Source organism: Eriocheir sinensis, chromosome 12 (assembly GCF_024679095.1).
Source record: "Eriocheir sinensis breed Jianghai 21 chromosome 12, ASM2467909v1, whole genome shotgun sequence".
NCBI lineage: Eukaryota > Metazoa > Arthropoda > Malacostraca > Decapoda > Varunidae > Eriocheir > Eriocheir sinensis.
Window position 1 is genome coordinate 23,579,890 of NC_066520.1, and position 18,930 is coordinate 23,598,819.

The window sequence follows — 18,930 nt, forward strand, 5'->3', positions numbered from 1 at the left end:
TAATCTCCCTCTCACCCCACCTTCTTTCCGTCCGCGCAGTGAAGCGGCGCAGGACGGACGGGCGGCGGCGGGCGTTGTGTTGTGTTGTGTTTGCTCAGAGCTCGTCGCCGCCGCCTCCACCGCCGCTGGCCGCGTCACGCTCGGCATCACTGGCCTCGTTACGTGCCGCGGCCGACGCTGAGCTAGTCGCCACCGCAACGATTTAAGGTCGCCAAGTCTACCGTCACCCCAAGAACTACGTAGAGGCTTAAGGGGAGCTCAAAGACGCCCCACAATGCTTTAAGGTCCCCAAGTTTACCCGGAGAGCTACGTTGATATCTAACGCCTCTTTATAACGAATGGACAGCGAGGTTTGGTTAGGTCCACATTCTTAAACGTATCGGACTCTCAATGCGACTGTTTCCCAAGGCCGCAGAGAAGAGTAACCGGGCTTCCATGGGTGTTTTTACCTTTCAAGATGCAGAGGTTGTGTAAAACTGTCACTGGGCTCGCAAAAACACTCCATGAAAAAAGATATTATTAAACGTCTCCCATTACGACTCTTTTCCAAGGCCACTGAGAAGATTAACCGGGTTTCGATGAGTGTTTTTCCCATTCAAGATGCGTAAGTCATGTACAACTATCCCTGGGCTCACAAAAACAGCCCATAGCAACTCCTACGACGAGACGCTTTTCAGACAGGCGAAGTGAGGCTCCAAGACGTTTAAAAATACAGGGTGGCGAGGTGGAATTAGCGTCGCCGGAGTAGCGCTAAGCCGCGGTATTTACGAGATTATTGCCTGGGTTAGGGTTGTGAGGCTGAGAGGGTCGGGTTAGGGTGGAGGGAGGGAGGGAGGGTCTTTGTTGTAATGCGTTCGCCACGGTCTGTATATATCTCTCTGCCTCCTCCTCCTTCCAACCCTTCTTCACGCCTACTCCCTGGAAGAAGAGGAGGAGGAGTAGGAGGATGAAACAGAAGAAGGAAAAGAAAAACAAGGACAGAAGAAGAAGAACGAGAAGGATACGAATACAAGACAGAAGATGAGGAAGAAGAAGAACTCGGATAAGAAGATGACGAAGAAGAGGAGGAGGAGTAGGGGGATAAAAAAGAAAAAGAAAAAGAACAAGAAAAACAAGGACGAGAAGAATAAGAAGAAGAATACGAATACAAGACAGAAGAAGAGGAAGAAGGAGAAGAACAAAAACTCGAATAAGAAGATGACGAAGAAAGTGGAGGAGGAGGAGGAAGAGGTATACTACTTAATACTTAACTCTTCCCCTCTTATATGAATTGTAAGGACGAAGAAGAAGAGGAGGAAGAGAAGGAGGAGGAGGAGGAAGAGGCACCATTTAAACCTAGTCTCCAAATCATCTCTCCACTCCATTCTAAAACACAGCTATTCTTCTCTCCCTATCTATCTATCTATCGCCGCATCCCTTCTACTAACCTCAAAAACAAGTATCAGACTCGTCTCACACACACTAACAACTCCTCTACACACACACACACACACACACACACACGCACAGTCATCCCTTAGTATCAGTAACACCAATAACAATAGTGACTCGCCTCAACTTAACTCACCTCAAACCCACTCTCCTCACCCTCCATTACCAACAGTGTATATATATATATATTTTGCAGTTTTTTTTTTCTACCGAAGCCTCGCCAGCAGCCCCAGTTTTTACGTTCGCAAATTTCACAACAGTCTAATGATGATAATAAACCTCGTGTGCCACTTTTTCTGAGGAGGAGGAGGAGGAGGAGAGGGGGGGAGGTGGTGTAGTGCCAAGGTTTTTCGTTTGATCTGGCTACAGTGTGCGACGTCTGTGTATGTGCTGGCCTTTCCATGTATCCAAGAGAGAGACGGACACAAGAGCTTCTGACATCGCGACCTTCACTAAATACCAACCAAGACGTGCCTGGCCGAAGGTTCCTACAGTCAGACCCGCCAGTAAAGGGTAAGGTTAGGGGCATATGGTGTAGGTACGCGTGGCCTCGGTGCACCTATCCGTCACATTAGCCCTTGAGCCTGTAGTGGGTATGTCTTGAGTGGGTTTTACGAGGTAGGAGAGTAGAGAAACGGGTGGAGAAGAGAATGGAGGATGGTGAAGGAATGGAAAGGAATGGAAGACGTAGTTATTGGTATGGAAGGAGTTAGAGAAATGTGAAGGAACGGCAGAAAATAGACGACGTAGAGAAGACTATGAATAAAGAAAGAAAGAGAGAGATGGAGGAAGGATGGATGGGAATGGAAAGACAAGAGACGAGGTGAAAAAACATAAAAATAGAAGAAAAAAAGGAGATTGGTGGAAGAGGAAAACTTAGATAAATAAACACAAATGAAGAAAGAGAAAAACGGAAGGGTGGGATGACGCGGAATAGGAAAGGAAGAAAAGATGAGAGACAAAGAATGAGAGAAAAAGAAAAAAAAAGGAGATAATTGAAAGAGGAAAACTTACATCACTGAACACAGATATGACAAGAAAAAGAGAAGGAATGAAAAAGAAAAGAAAAATGTGAAGAAAAAACAAAAAAAGAAAAGAAGAAAATGTGAGTGACTGTTGGAATAAGAAAAAAACGACAATAAAACTAAAATAAATAAAAAAAAACAGTTGAAATAAATAAATAAAAAGATAAATAAATAAAATAAATCAGTAAAATCTCGTACCTAAGAAAGACAATCAACAAAAAAAGAAAATATATATAAAAACAAACTTATCATATTGTCGATCCGTGTGTGTGTGTGTGTGTGTGTGTGTGTGTGTGTGTGTGTGTGTGTGCGTGGGCTTCCCTTGCACCCTCTCTTCCATGTTAATATTACCAAGGGGGAGCGGAGGAGAGGGGGGGAGGCGAGCAAGGACAAGAGAGGGTGCATGTCATTGGCCCCGGGGTTAGGTAAGGACAGGGAGGAAGGGAAGGGAAGGGAAAGGGAGGGAAGAAAAGGGAAGGGAAGGGAAAGGAAGGAAAGGAAAGGAAGGGATAGGAAGGGAAGGATAGGGAAGGGAAAGGAAAAGGATGGGAAGGGAAAGGATGGGAAGGGATGGGATGGAAAGGAGGGAAAGGAAAGGGAAGGAAAAGGGAAGGAAGGGAAGGGAGGGAAAGGAAAGGAAGGATAGGGAAGAGAAGGGGAAAGGAAAAGAAAGGAAGGGATGGGAGGGAAAGAAAGGAAAGGGAAGGGAAGGGAAGGGAAGGAAAGGTCAGGGAGGGTGAGATACGTAGGGAAAGGTCAGGTAAAGGAAAGAAGAGAGAGGAATAGAGGATTGATGAGATGAAGAAGGAAGAAGAGAAGGTGAGGGAAGGCAAGGGAATGGCCGGGCAGGACTGAGCCGTTGGTTCCAAAAGCCAGTGAAGAAGCAGCACTACCACATAAAAAAAACTCGTTCTCCTTGACATTACTGACCCTCCTCCTCCTCCTCCTCCTCCTCCTCCTTACCGTCTTTCCCCACCCTCTCTTTCTCTCCCTTCCGTCCCTCCTCTCTCTCGTCTATCTCCTGTTTTTTTCTACTTTTATTTCCGCCTCCTTCCTTCTTTTCCTCTTCCCTTCCGTCTTTTTTTTCCTCCTTCGAACCTCAATCACACTACCTACATCCTCCTTCCTCCTCCTCTTCTTCATCTTACTTCTGTCTCTCCTCCTCCTCCTGAAACGCCGCACCCACTTTTCCTCCTCCTCCTCCTGTCACATAAATAGCACACTCGTAACCCTCCTTCCTTTCTTCATTTTGCGAGACTTTCAAATCCTAACACGAAGACTTGTAGGCCATCTTGAGTCTTTCTAGGAACCGTGTCTCTCTCAGCAGCTCTCCTCCTCTTTCTCTCTGTCTCTCATGTTTCTCTCTCTCTCTCTCTCTCTCTCTCTCTCTCTCTCTCTCTCTCTCTCTCTCTCTCTCTCTCTCTCAACTCTTCATTTTCCTTCCTTTTCTCCCTATTCTCTTCTTTTCTCTCATTTCCACATCTTTATCATTCTTTTTCCTTCCTCTTCCTCTTCTTCTCCTTCCATACCGGCAACAACTTTTTTTTCCTTTTCTCTTTCCTAATCTCCTTTCAAGGTTCCATTAACACATCTAGACATTCAAGGTCTTGGTCTTGGCATTCTCGACGTGGCCATTTCCTTATTCACTTCTCTCCCTCGGCTCGGTGAATTTGTTGTCTGGTGAATTTAAAGTAATATGAAGCTAAAAAAAGGCATTCTAATAGTCGTGTAGTTGTCCTTCCTTCAGCAATCTCCTTTTCTTCTTCTTATTTGATGTTCTTTTACTTCTCTTTTCATTCCATTTCATTCTACTTCCTCCTTCCTTCCTTCCTTCTTAACTGCCTTCTTCTACGTCGTCTGTTTCCTTTCCATCTCTCTCACATTCCTCAATCTCCCTTCTTCTTTCTCAATAGTCTTCTATGTTCTATATTTCATTTCATTCTTCTTCCACCTCCTCCTTCCTTCCTTCCTTCTTTCTTAACGGTTTTCTTCTATGTCGTCTGTTCCCTTCCATCTCTCACATATATCTATCTCCTTTTTTTGTTCCTTACCATCCTTCCTCTTCGCTCGTGAAAACCCAGTTATTTTTACCCTTCTAACAGAGACAGAGAAGGTCCATCACGCAGTTGTTATACTTTCAATACTTCGACAGTTTGGTCTATGTTATTTTCTTCACTCAATATACATTTCCAATAAGAGAAACTGTTGGCTCTGGGTCTAACTTTCTTTAAATGTGTCTGTCTTTCTAGTACAAGTTAATTTCCAATCCAAAAACTTACTTTCAGATCTTAATATTCCATCATAACCGAATTTGTTCTTTATCTTTCTAGTACAGAGGCGCCAGTGGTTCCAATCCCTCACACAATAGTTAACATAATCTTCGGTATTCTGTAAGCTTCGCCAACACCACCTTTAGTTTTCTTCCTCACAAACAATTCCAATATGAGTTTCCATCATAAACGTATTTCTCTTTATCTTTCTAACACGGAGGCGCCAGTGGTTCCAATCCCTCACACAATGGCTATTATTATCTCCGGTTCCTCATAAGCTCCGCCAGCACCGCGTTAATCCTTCCTCGATATGGCAAGGCGCGTGACGTCAGGCTTGGGTGTCGTCACTTTTCCACGTAGACGTACACGCGAAGGCCTCCATGAGCCTCACCTATTGACTCACTCACTCACTCATCCACTCCACGGTGTTACTCAGGCTTCATCGTAACTCATGACTCATTGTATATCGGTAACCCAAGAATCCCAGCAACTCTAAACTAACTACATTGGATCACGAATAATCTTAACGAATAAATACTCATAATAATAGTAATAATAATAATAATGATACTAATAACAGTTCCGGAGTTTTATCTAAGACCGAACATTCCTCAAGATCAAGATTAGAACAAGTAAGGAGATTAAAATTTTAGTTAAGGAATTCCACTCTAAATCACTTCTTAGGCAAGGGAGGGGGGGGGGGGGAATAAGCACACACACACACACACACACACACACACACACACACACTCTATGCCACGATAAGATGGGGACTTCCCTGCGTGTGTGTGTGTGTGTGTGTGTGTGTGTGTGTGTGTGTGTGTGTGTGTGTGCAACTTACTTCAGAGGGCTAATAAACGTTGTGGTGGTGGTAGTGGATAGTGGTATTAGTGGTTAGTGGTTAGTGAGACAGGCGTGATCTGGGCTAAGGTGGTGGTGGTGGTGGTGGTCAGAGGGGGTGAAGGGGAGGTTAGTGGGGCGTGAATCGGAGTGAAAATTATAGAGAACATTTTAAAAGTGCGTCGTTTAGTCCATAATGACGGCGAGGTGGGAGGCAAGTGACCGCAACGAAGGGAGAGGGAGGGAGAGGAAGAATTGGAGAAAAAGAGAGAGGGAGAGGAAGGAGAACGGGAGACGACAGGGAGGGATAGAGTGAATTGAGAAAGTTAGACGAAAAAAGGGAGACAAAGATAGGAAGATAAAGAGAGGGAGATAGGAAGGGAGAGAGGAGGACCAGAAATGAGAGAAGAGGGACAGAATGGAGTAAATTAAGGGAGAATTGAGAGACGGAGAGAGGAAGAGGAAGGGAGAGAAAGACGAAGGAAAGAAGGAAGGGAGAAAGAGAGAGGGAGAGAAGGAATAAATGAGAGGACTGTAAAAGAACGAAAAAAATAAAATAAAAACAAAAAAGAATGAGAGAGAGAGAGAGAGAGAGAGAGAGAGAGAGAGAGAGAGAGAGAGAGAGAGAGAGAGAGAGAGAGAGAGTTTGTTTTCTTTCTCTTTCTAATATTCGCAACTCATATCCGCCTATAGCTTTCGTACGTTCCACTTCACTATACAAAGCGAAGCAAAAACAGCCTCTCGCTTCTTCATGTGTAAAAAAAAGAAAAAAAAAGAAAGAAAATAAAAGAAAAAAAAGAAACATTCGCAAGTCTAGAAAGCATATCACGATTTTCACACTGAATTTCCTGATGTTTTCTTTTTTCTTTTCTTTTTTTCTCTTTTTATTTATCCACGATGATCAAATATTCTCTCTCTCTCTCTCTCTCTCTCTCTCTCTCTCTCTCTCTCTCTCTCTCTCTCTCTCTCTCTCTCTCTCTCTCTCTCTCTCTCTCTCTCTCTCTCTCTCATTACCTGCCTGTGTATGTGTGTGTGTGTGCCTGTGTGTGCCTGTGTGTGTGTGTGTGTGCGTGTGTGTGATATTCTGCCTTGATAACCACCTAGCAACTTATGCGTGTGGGTGTGGTGATGGAGATGGTGGTGGTGGTGGCGGGGTTGGTGGTGGTGGTGGCGGGGGTGGTGGTGATGGTGGTGGTCGCCTTGAGTGGTTGACTGAACTCCACTTAACTGCACTTGCGGAACACCTTGATAACCTTGAGCCCTTGGACACCCCTACGAACACACGCACACACACACACACACACACACACACACACATACAAAAAAATAATAATGATAGAATAAAATAAAATAAATAAAATAAATAAAAAGAAAGAAAATAACGTTCGTAGACAGTCACAAAAAAGCTAAGGATCACCAAAACCACTACCACCAACACCACCATCATACCACTGACCCCACCACCACCACCACCACCACCACCCCTCACAATCACCATCACCGCCATACGTACTTCATCATCACCACCACCACTACCACCATCACCGCCATCACCACCAGACCTACTTCACCATCACCACACCACCACACCACAGCACAACGAAAACAGTATTCCCATGAAGACCCAATACCACACACCACACAACACTACAAGAAAAACAGTATTACCAACTCAAAAACACCAGACCAATACCACGGACGCAATACTGCTTTAGATATCACATCATGACACACGGATTTTCTAGCACACAGCAGAACACACTCAACACAGCACATACGGACCAATACTCACCACAGAACTCCCAGACGATCGTAACACAACGCAACAACACTACAACACCTACACAATACAACACAGGCACCAGAAGAAGCAGTGGGCCTCGCAGTATAGCCAGACACCACACGAAAAAAACTCTTTGCTTGGCTGACCGTGCAATTTATCAACGCCCTGCCGAGACCTGGTCCTTTCCTGGTGAGGGCTCGCAAGCGTCTGGGTGAGGCGGCTTGGCCATTACACCCTCAGATCACCCCCTCTTTCCACCCCCTCCAGCCTCCTCCTCCTCTCTGTGTCCTCTATAATTCAAGTGTTGAAACGCTAACGTGCCAAGTTGAATGTCAAGTCAATTTGTGGTACAGTCAGACCTGCCTGGCATTATGGATCCCTAATTAGATTTTGGTACGTTAGGTCTTCGGGCCCGGTGTTAAGAGAACGTGAATCTTGCTCAATGACTGCCCTGTTTTTATTTACTTGCATTACTTTTCTTTCTTTCTAATGGCCACCAACGGAATTTTGGTTACGTTAGGTCGCCGGGTCCGTTGCTAAGAGAAAGTGAGTCTTGCTTAATGACTATACAGTTTACAAGTTTTTTTCATCTTTGGTTTCTTAAAATTAAATGGATTACTTTTATTTCTTGCTAATGACCCCTAATGATATTTTGATTACGTTAGGTCGCCGGGTCCGTTGCTAAGAGAACGTGAATCTAGCTTAATCACTACCGGTTTGCAAGTTTTGGGGGGATTTCATTATTTTACTTACTTGTATTACTTTTCTTTCTTTCTAATGGCCTCGGTTTAAAAAGTTTTTTGGGATTTGGTTTTTTTTTTATTTACTTGTATTACTTTTCTTTCTTTCTAATGGCCTCTAATTGAATTTTGGTCACGTTAGGTCGCAGGATCCGTTGATACGAGAGCGTGAGTCTGCTTAATCACAGCCCGGTTTGTAAGTTTTTTTGGGGGGATTTCGTTTTTTTTTTTATTTACTTGTATTACTTTTCTCTTTCAAATGGTCACTAATTGAATTTTGGTTTCGTTAGGTCGTAGGATCCGTTGATACGAGAGCGTGAGTCTGCTCAATCACAGCCCGGTTTGCAATTTCTTTTTCGTCTTTGTTTTTTACTTGCATTACTTTACTTTCTTTCTAATGGCCACTAATTGCATTTTGGTTACGTTAGGTCGCGGATCCGTTGATACGAGAGCGTGAGTCTGCTCAATCACCGCCCGGTTTGTAAGTTTTTATCGGCTTTGTGATTTTCAACTTGTAATACTTTCCTTTCCTCGACCATTGTTCTGTCACGCTCATTACGGGTTCGACGCCAAGACCAGGACCAGTAACTTCCTCTTTTTGCTATTCATACACAACGTCGGTGCATGGAAGGTCTTTGTAGCCTATGCAGTAACGACAAGTTCAAATATATCAGTTCGGGTATTTAAGGCCAAACAGTTCTGGTATAAGGCTTAGGAGAGGGATGCTACTTCCACTTATGAACCGATTCTGGACCTTCTTTCTTTGGTGATCTCACTCTCCACTATTTGCAAGAGCAGTGATAGCGGGCTTTTTAGTTTCGTCTTTTATCTTACCCATGAAAATTGCTCTCCATAGCGCGTGTCTGATCAAAGAAATTAAATATGAACTGTAGCCTGCGATTTCAACAGTTAAATTAATAGTAACGTTAGGTATTCAGTAAGCATTGTCGTCAGGAAGTGAAATATCCGCTCACTCACTCACTCTCCATTATATAATTTTGACTTTCACTGGAAATTCAAACATCGTCATCGTGAACTGGGAAGATTTGAAACAGACAAAGAAAAACTTGCCCTTTTTTGCATCACAGAACTGTCTAAGGAGGTGTGGGTATTACTGACAAGCATATCTATCTATATAACTATTTATCTATCTATCTATCAGTGTGACGAGCCTGCGCCTGCCTGCCAACAACACCACCATCCTCTAAGCTGCCTTTCTGCGCGGTGGCCCTGAGAGTGAGGGCGAGAGACGGGACAAATGTGTAAGGTAACGCCTAGATTGCTGAGACGACCATCAACTCCACGACCACCACAGTTACCATCAGAGACACGAACACGCCGCAGAGGAGACAAAGGGTAAAGAATAAATTAGAGACAGAGAACAATATAGGAACGGATGATGAAGGAAGGAAATACGAAAACAAAAGGAGGAGGAAAAAGAAGGGGAAAAGAATAATGGATAGAGAGGACAAAAAAGAACGAATGATGAAAAAGGAAATAAGGAAAACAAAAAAGTAAACAAAAGAGCATTAATAGTGAAAAAGAGACATACGAAACGAAGGGAAGAGAAGAAGGAAGGAGCAATAAAGATGAGAAACAGGAGGAGGACGAGGAGGAATAAAAACACCAATAAAGAAGAGAAGAAGAAGAAGAGGAGGAGGAGGAGGAATGCAAGGATAAAGTGTAAAGGTGAAGGAGAAGGAGAAGGACATAATGAATAAACAGAAATGAGAGAAAAAGAGAAAGAAGAAGAGTTTGAAAGAGAGGATGGAGGAAGAGGAGGAGGAGGAGGAGGAGGAAGAAAGGACAAGGTTGAAAGAGGAGAAAATATCCAGGTTCCATGAAATACCTCCTTCTCTCCCTCCTCCTCCTCCTACCCTTGACATCCTACCGAATTCTTTCAAGCTCACATCAGCATCCTTTTAGCATCCTTAGGTCACTGCTCAGGCTAATCCAACACTCCTTCCCAACACCACTAAATAGAATCGGAATCTCTTTATATGCTACTAGATTCCAATGCATCCTCAAGTAGTAAGATTCAACCCTTCTTCAAAACCTTCAGAAATACGGATTTGGTTAGTGTTGAGAGCTATCGTATTCTTTGTTTTCTCCTTTTTTCTTTGTTTTTCTTCCTTTCTTTTTCTATCTTTTCCCTTTCACTCTCTTCTTCACTCCTCCTCTCTTTTTCATTCTCCTTTCTCTTATTTTCCCTTCCTAATCTTCTCTTTCTCCTCCTCTTTCATCTCTCTTGTCCCTTCCTCTCCCCTTCTCACCCCTTATCTTCTCTCTCTTCCTTTTCTCTCTCCCCTTTTTCCTTCTGTTTTCCCCTTCCTCACCTCCCCATCATTCCCCTTCTCCTGCTTCCCCTCTTTATCTCCCATTGCCCTTCCTTCCCTCACTTTCTTCTGTGTTCCCTCCCTCACCTTCCTGTTCATAATGGCAACAGTCAAATGCCCTACAAAAACGATATATTGCTCGCCTGAATGGAGGATCAAGGAGTGTGACGGCGTTGGATCTTGGTAACAGTGTAGAGTTATTGGTATGCGACGGAGGTTCAGGTATACGGTCAATGTTCTTTTCCTTATTCTTGTCCTGTCTGTCGATCTGTCTACCTGTCTGTCGGTCTATGATCTGTGACTCTGGGTTCTTCGTTTGGTTCTTGTTATTTGTTTTATTTCTCCTTTATTTTCCTTTTGTCTTTTCTTCCTCTTCTTTATTTCTGTCTCTCTACATCATCTTTGCTTCCTATCCTTTGTCTTATCTCCCCTTTATCCCTTTCTCTTATCTCTAATTCTTTCTCTAGTTCAATTATTTTTTCTATTTTAACTTTATTCAATCTCTCTATCATCACTCCGTTCTCTCTCTTTCTCTTTGCTTCCTATGTCTTATCTCTCCTTTAATCCCTTCTATCATCTTTCGTTCCCTTATTCCTATATACACAAACACTATCTCTGTCAGTTTTGTTCGTTTCGTTCTCATTCTTTCTCTTCTTTCTTCTTCTATGCTATCTATCATAAATTTCTATCTCTTTGTATGTTATTTTATCACCTGTATTCCTTACTATCGTCCAGTTCTTTCCTATTATCGTTTCTTCCTCTATTCCTTGTCCTGTGTCCTGTTCGTCTCTCCTCCTCTCTCTCTCTCTCTCTTACGTATACCTCGCCTCCTCTCCCTCCCCTCCTTCCCTCCCTACCTCATCCTCCTCATTCTCCCTTCCCTCGGCCCGCCAACCTCCCTGCCTCCTGCCTACCCTTCCCTACCTCTGCCCCCTCGCCCACCGTCGCCTCCACCTGCCCTGAAGCCCGCAGTCAAGGTCACGCCGCCCACGTCACTACCACACATCAGATTCAACCCTTCGTTCGTTCCCTCCTACCTGTCTTTTGAACGCCCAGCGAACGCCCAACGCCCAGTGAAGATTTTCGTGGGAGTCGTCACACCCAGGTTACGTTCAGGCCCTCACTCACTCGGTATATCATTTTTATCATCAGTATTATTAGGGATTGTTGGTTTAAGGTAGGACTATAAGGTTTCTGGCGCTTAATACACCCTTGTAGTCTGTATAAGTCACCCTGTACTTGTTCCCGTAGCTCCCCGTATCCCTGTTCTCTTTCACACCTTACTGCCTCCTCTTCAACCCTTCTACCTAAGCTTACAACACTCTCTGCTCCCCAACCGGCAGCTTCCAATCCTCCCACACACATCAACGCCCACACCTTTCACCCTCCCCGTCTCCTCTCTGACCTAACCGTCCCCCAACGTTCTCTCTCCTCTTCAAGCTCCCAACCACCACCCACCTAACGACTTGTGGTTCTCCCCCTCTCTCTCTGTGCCTTGCTCTCCCCCCCTAGACGAGAGAATAGCGCGGTCTAGCTACGAGGGAGTGTGTGTTGTGGGTCGTGGGTGTTGCATAGCGCTGAAACCACAGACGCAACATGTGACAGCTGATGCGTGGATGCTGTGAGTGAGGGAGATGAGGAAGATGAAGAAGGAGGGGAAGGAGAATGGATGAAGGAGAGAGAAAGAATGAATGTGTAAGGAGATGAAGGATGAGGAATGAAGGAAGAGAGAGAGAGAGAGGAGGGAAAAGGAGGAAGATTAATGTGAATAGTATGGAAGAGTGTAGTATGGAAGACGAGGGAAAGGGAGATAAAGAAGAGAGAAAGGAAGGAAGGAGAGGAAGAATGGAGGGAAGAGAAGAAAGAATATGTAAAATACGTATAAGGAAGAAGGAAAAAACTAGATAAAGGAGTTGAAATCCATAGAGAAAAGGGGAAAGAGAGGAAGAGGAATAATGAACGTAGGAAGAGAAGAACAAAGAGAGGAAGAAGAGAACGTAGAAAGAGAAGAACAATGCGAGGAAGATGAGGAAGAAGAGAACGTAGGAAGAGAAGAACAAAGAGAGGAAGAAGAGGAAGAAGAGAACGTAGGAAGAGAAGAACAAAGAGAGGAAGAAGAGAACGTAGGAAGAGAAGAACAAACAGAGGAAGGAGAGGAGAAAGAGAACGTAGGAAGAGAAGAACAAAGAGAGGAAGAAGAGAACGTAGGAAGAGAAGAACAAAGAGAGGAAGAAGAGGAAGAAGAGAAAGGATGAAGAAGAGGATGAAGTAGAGATAGGATGAAGGTTACGTGTGTGTGTGTGTGTGTGTGTGTGTGTGTGTGTGTGTGTGTGTGTGTGTGTGTGTGTGTGTGTGTGTGTGTGTGTGTATCAATATCAACAATTTCTTCCTCTATTATTTTCACTCCTCCTCCTCCTCTCACTTTCACTACTCCCACTCAAAGGTCCCTACGAACACACACACACACACACACACACACACACACACACACACACACACACACACACACACACACACACACACACACACACACATGACTCCGATGACATTTTAGACCCCACGTCGCGTTCCGTTTGTTTGTTTGTTTGTTTGTGTGTGTGTGTGTGTGTGTGTGTGTGTGTGTGTGTGTGTGTGTGTGTTTACACACACACACACACACACACACACACACACACACACACACACACACACACACACACACACACACACACACACACACACACACACACACACACACACACACACACACGGAAAAATAAGGTGCTCTCGAATTTACAGAAAAAAAAGGTGTTCTCATTGTTGAAATCGAGAGAGAGAGAGAGAGAGAGAGAGAGAGAGAGAGAGAGAGAGAGAGAGAGAGAGAGAGAGAGAGATTTACATAGAAAATCAGACCACACAGACCCCATGGTCCAGACTAGGTGGTCTGTCCTTAAACCTAAGTGATTCTAAAGAAGGCTCCAAAACGTTGCATTTCTACTCTAGTTAATATTAAGTTGAAGGAAGTGACGGTCGAGCTGAGCTGAGGGACGCCACTAGTGACCGGTGCCCACTCTGAGTTAAATCCGTCAATCGCCACTCTTTGTTGTCTGTTGCTCAGCCAATTCGCGATCCATTGGTTTACTTGACCGTCAAAACCTATTTGCTAAGAAAGGCATGACAACAAGAAACCGAGGAGTGACGAAAACTTATTAATAAACAGTAAAATTAAAATAAAATAAAATAAATAAATAAACAAAATAAATAAGTACATAAATAAATACATGACCAGAGAAACGTACGACAATGATGACGACAAGAAAGAAAGAAAGAAAGAAAGAAAGAAAGAAAGAAAGAAAGAAAGGAAGGAAGGCAGGAGGAGGAGGAAGAGGATCATAACACGACTGATTACTGCATGAAAGAAGCAATAGAGGAGGAGGAGGAGGAGGAGGAGAAGTAGGAGGAGGGGGAGGAAGAAGAAGAGGAGGAAGACGTAAGGTACAGAAGATGGGAGAGGAATTAGAAGGAGGCACAGAAAAAGAGGAGGAGGAGGAGGAAGACAAATAGAGGAAGAAGGAGGAGATGAAGAAGGAGGAAGAACAGAAGGAGAAAGAGGAGGAAAAAGAGAAAGCAGAAAAATAAATGAGAGAGAAGGAGGTGGAGGAGGAGGAGGAGGAGGAGAAGGTATTGAAGACGGAGAAGGAAGAGGATTGGGACATACAGAAGGAGGTAAAGGTAAAGGAAGAGGAAGAAGAGGAGGAGGAGGAGGAGGAAGAGGAGGACGAGAATATATAGAAAGCATAAAAGTCACTAAAAGGAGAAAAAAAAGACATAAAGAGGAGCAAAAGAACATATTAAATGAGGTACAATTTGCATGAAAGAAGCTATTAACCCTTCGAATCAGAGAGGAGGAGGAGGAGGAGGAAGAAGAGGAGGAAGAGGAAGAGGAGGAGGAAGACTTCGGTGAATGACACTTTCCCTCTCCCTCTTTCTCATGCACTCCCCTCCCCCCCCCCCCACCCACCCAAGGTCTGTCACGTGACTTCCCACCCTTCGAAATGACGGCCCCGCCCTTTCCTATGCATTCACTTTCCCTCTTCTACCTGTCCTAAGTTAGTCTGTCTACCTGGAAGTCTGTCTATGGATATATTAACAGCTGTCTATGTAAACTATAACTATCCTCTGTCTATCTCTGAATCTGTCTGTCTATCTATCAATGCCTGTCTATTCAAGCTTCACCTGGCCTCTGTCTGTCTACCTGAAAGTCTGTCTATCGATCTATTGAAACTCTCTATTCAAGCTATATCGATTTTCTGTCTGTCTGTCTGTCTATCTGAAAATCTGTCTATCGATCTATCAATGCCTCTCTACGTAAGGTATCCCTGTCCTCTGTCTGTCTATCTGGAAGGCTGTCTATCGATCTATCAATGTCTGTCTATTCAAGTTATATCTATCTTCTGTCTGTCTGTCTGTCTAACTCTAAATCTGTATATCGATCTATCAATGTTTGTCAATTCAAGCTGTACATGTTCTCTGCCTATCTGTCTATCTGGAAATCTGTCTCTCGATCTATCAAACTCTCCCTCTCCCTCTCCCTCTCTCTGCAGGTGCCTAATTCAATCAAGGTCTACGTCTAGTTTATTTATCTAACATTTTTTTGTTTGTTACGTTTAAGGAGCCGCCGCGAACCCTCGAGGCCACGTGGATCATAATGTTATGCTAATGAGGTGAGTGAGTGCGTGTGTGTGGGTAGTGAGGGAGAGGGAGGGGGAGAGAGAGAAACGTTTTAGCTCTCCCTTCTATAAACAAAGCTCTCAACATTGCCATACTAACGCTACGGCTTTCTGAATAAGTAAACAACGTAAGCAAGCGTGAATATTACTGCTTTAAACCCTCAGTCGTCAACGCAGCAACGCCCACCACCTCCATCACCCTCGTTCCCTCCCTGGCCGCTATCCAACACCGCTTATCGCTCGTATCTCCCCCGATAAGCCTGATAGCGTATCGTGAAGCATGAGTTGCCTAATTCTACGTGTACAAACCAAGGCTGGGAATGAGAGTAGGTATAAGGACAACTTGAAAATACGTCTTACCAATCAGCGAGGAGAGATAGAGGCCTGTGATGGATAGGACCGGAAATTCATGCCTAAAACAATCAGTGTGTCGAGGGAAAGGATTGGTATGGATAAGACTAAAAATACATGTCTAAAACGATCAGACAGTCATGAAAAGGGATTGGAATGGCTAAGAAAAGACTGGAAATGCTATCTACTGTAATCAGCCACTCGGAAATATGGCTTAAGATGGATATATGCCTAAAACGATGAGCCGGTCGATAAAAAGGATTGGAATGGATAAGAAAAGACTGGAAATACGTGTCTACAGCAACTACTCAGATCCTAATACCCCTCCTCCTTCTTACCCTCTCCCTCCTCCTCCTCCTACTACCCTGACCCTTCCTCCTCCTCCTCCTCCTCCTCCTGACCCTTCCTCCTCCTCCTAATGGGTTACGATGGATACATGTCTAAAACGATCAGTCAGTCGAGAGAAAGGATTGGAATGGATAAGAAAAGATTGGATATACATGTCTAAAGCAGTCAGCCGGTCTGGAAAATGGCTTAAGATGGATATATGTATGCCAAACGATCAGCTAGTCGGGAAAAAAGGATTGGAATGGATAAGAAAAGACTGGAAATGCATGTCTAAAGCAACTACTCAGACCTTAATATCCCTCCTCCTCCTCCTCCTACTACCCTGACCCTTTCTCCTCCTCCTTTTCCTCCTCCTCCTAATGGGTTGAGATGGATACTTGTCGAGAGAAAGACTGACGTGTACAGGACAGGTAAGTGATTTGGATGACAGAAGCTCAGTCAGTCCAGGAAAACCATTATCTTGTACCCAATCAAGTGCCGAGGTGAGATACGTGACCAGGCGGAAGAAACGAAAGAAAATATTGATAGTTCTGATAATGAGGTGTCCAAATGTATTACTGGTGTTCTGTTGGTGTTATTTCACCAGCAGAGTAATGTAAGTTGATTTTAGTGAAGGGAAACAGAATGTGCAGACTTGAGGGGTTTTTGGGTTTGATAATACTGAAATTTCGATTGAAACTATTTGATATTAATACTTTTTTAGCGAGAGAGAGAGAGAGAGAGAGAGAGTCCCTCCCTCGCCCCAAATCACAAAAAAACATATCAGATTATACTTTTCTTTCCTCAGTGTTGTGGAGGAGTCGAAACATTCAGGAGCTATACAAACACTGTACTCGCTCACTCCTTCCCTCCTCCTCCTCCTCCTCCTCCTATTCTAACCATGATGCACCGGAAATATCAGATAGTAGAAGCCTGACCCTTACGTCCCTTCTCTTACTCACTCTCTCCTTCTCTCTGTTAGCAACCACCCAGAGTACTGAATCATTGTATATGTGACCTTGTTTTTCCCCCCTCAATCCCTGACTCACTCCCTCTCTCTCTCTCTCTCCCTCTCTAACCCGTGACGTGGTATTAGCATAAAGGAGAGAGGTTGGCTCGGGTTCGGTGCGCGGTCAAGGATGAGGAAAAGGAAGGTTGGTTGGGGGTTCGTCATTCAGTTAAGCAGGAGAAAGGTTGGTTATTGAGGTTCGTTATACAGTCACTCAATGTCGGGTATAGATCCATGCAAAGTTATGACAATCGTTGCCTTATATAGAACTGCGTGTCTGTTTCTCTCTATGATTCAAAGGTTGGTTGGGGGTTCGTCATTCAGTTAAGCAGGAGAAAGGTTGGTTATTGAGGTTCGTTATACAGTCACTCAATGTCGGGTATAGATCCATACAAAGTTATGACAATTGCTTATATAGAACTACGTGTTTGTGTCTCTCTGATTCAATGTCCTTATAACCAGGCTCCCTTTCCTCTCCCCTTCCTCACATTTGTCTCTTTTCTTTTGCACTTTGGAAAGAGGAAGAAGGAAGAGTGCAATGAAAAAGGAAAGAGGAAGGAAGAAGAAGGAAGAGGAAGAGGACAGTGAAAAGAGGAAAGAGGAAGGAAGAAGAAGGAAGAGGAAGAGGGCAATGAAAAGAGGGAAGAGGAAGGAAGAAGAAGGAAGAGGAAGAGGGCAGTGAGAAAAAGGAAAGAGGAAGGAAGAAGAAGGAAGAGGAAGAGGGCAGTGAAAAAATGAAAGAGGAAGGAAGAAGAAGGAAGAGGAAGAGGGCAGTGAAAAGAGGGAAGAGGAAGGAAGAAGAAGGAAGAGGAAGAGGGCAATGAAAAAAGGAAAGAGGAAGGAAGAAGAAGGAAGAGGAAGAGGGCAGAGAAAAAGGAAAGAGGAAGGAAGAAGAAGGAAGATGAAGAGGGCAGTGAGAAAAAGGAAAGAGGAAGGAAGAAGAAGGAAGAGGAAGAGGGCAGTGAGAAAAATGAAAGAGGAAGGAAGAAGAAGGAAGAGGAAGAGGGCAGTGAAAAAAGGAAAGAGGAAGGAAGAAGAAGGAAGAGGAAGAGGGCAGTGAGAAAAAGGAAAGAGGAAGGAAGAAGAAGGAAGAGGAAGAGTGCAGTGAAAAGAGGAATTAAGACAGAAGATATAACAGTGTCCCAACGGCCTGTCACACCAACACCACCTCCACTGTTACCATACACGGCACACATGTTCTCCACGTCACGCCAGCATCACACACCGCAGTATTACCATAACCGAGTGACAATAGACTCCCACCACCACCACCACCACCGCCATCATTACCCTCATTAGAGCAATTACAGTGATTCTAACCCTCGGCCAGCTTCAACTGACGACCTCCGTAGGAACGTTGCCATACTAGGCTGAGCAAGCATCATCACCACCACCACCACCATCGCCATAATGATAATAATAATAATAATAATAATAATAATAATAAAGATTGTCTGTTTTATTTTTCAAACTATATATCTATTTTTTGTTTGTAATTGACTTCGATCGAGCGAGTGATTCATGTGTGTGTGTGTGTGTGTGTGTGTGTGTGTGTGTGTGTGTGTGTGTGTGTGTGTGTTTATGATTGCCCGAGAGTGGCGTACCAGTTCCTCCTTTTCAACCCCCTTGCACACACACACACACACACACACACACACACACACACACACACACACACACACACACACACACACACACATGACTCACCCTCGTGCCAGTAACCTTGACGAGGCAGGTGTGGGCCGCAGGTGTGCACGGCAGCTCTCCTAACCCACATCCGTACACACACACACACACACACACACACACACACACACACACACACACACACACACTTCACTGCACACGTGGTCTACTTGCAGTTGTATTATAAAGCCTCAGATCCCCCTCCATATCTCCCTCTCCTCCTCCTCCTCCTCTCTCCCTCTCTCTCTAACACATCCCCTTCCCCATCAAGCTCTCACGCCAGTCACAAGCTGAAGTCTCTCATTGCTACAGATTTTATAAGCCTCTTAGTGACTCTAGCGGCGCCCTCAACACTCCTCTAGGTTCCCAAAGCCTTTCAGCACCCTCTTCGGCGGCCTTCACTTGCCATGTCACCCCCAACAA

General features: G+C 44.3%; 1 protein-coding gene across 4 annotated transcripts in view; it reads right to left on the reverse strand.

Annotated features, from left to right (window-relative positions):
- The window catches only part of LOC126997664 (uncharacterized protein DDB_G0284459-like), a 54,483-nt gene that overhangs the window by 15,999 nt on the left and 19,554 nt on the right, over positions 1-18,930 (reverse strand). The gene's annotated exons all lie outside the window — the stretch shown is intronic.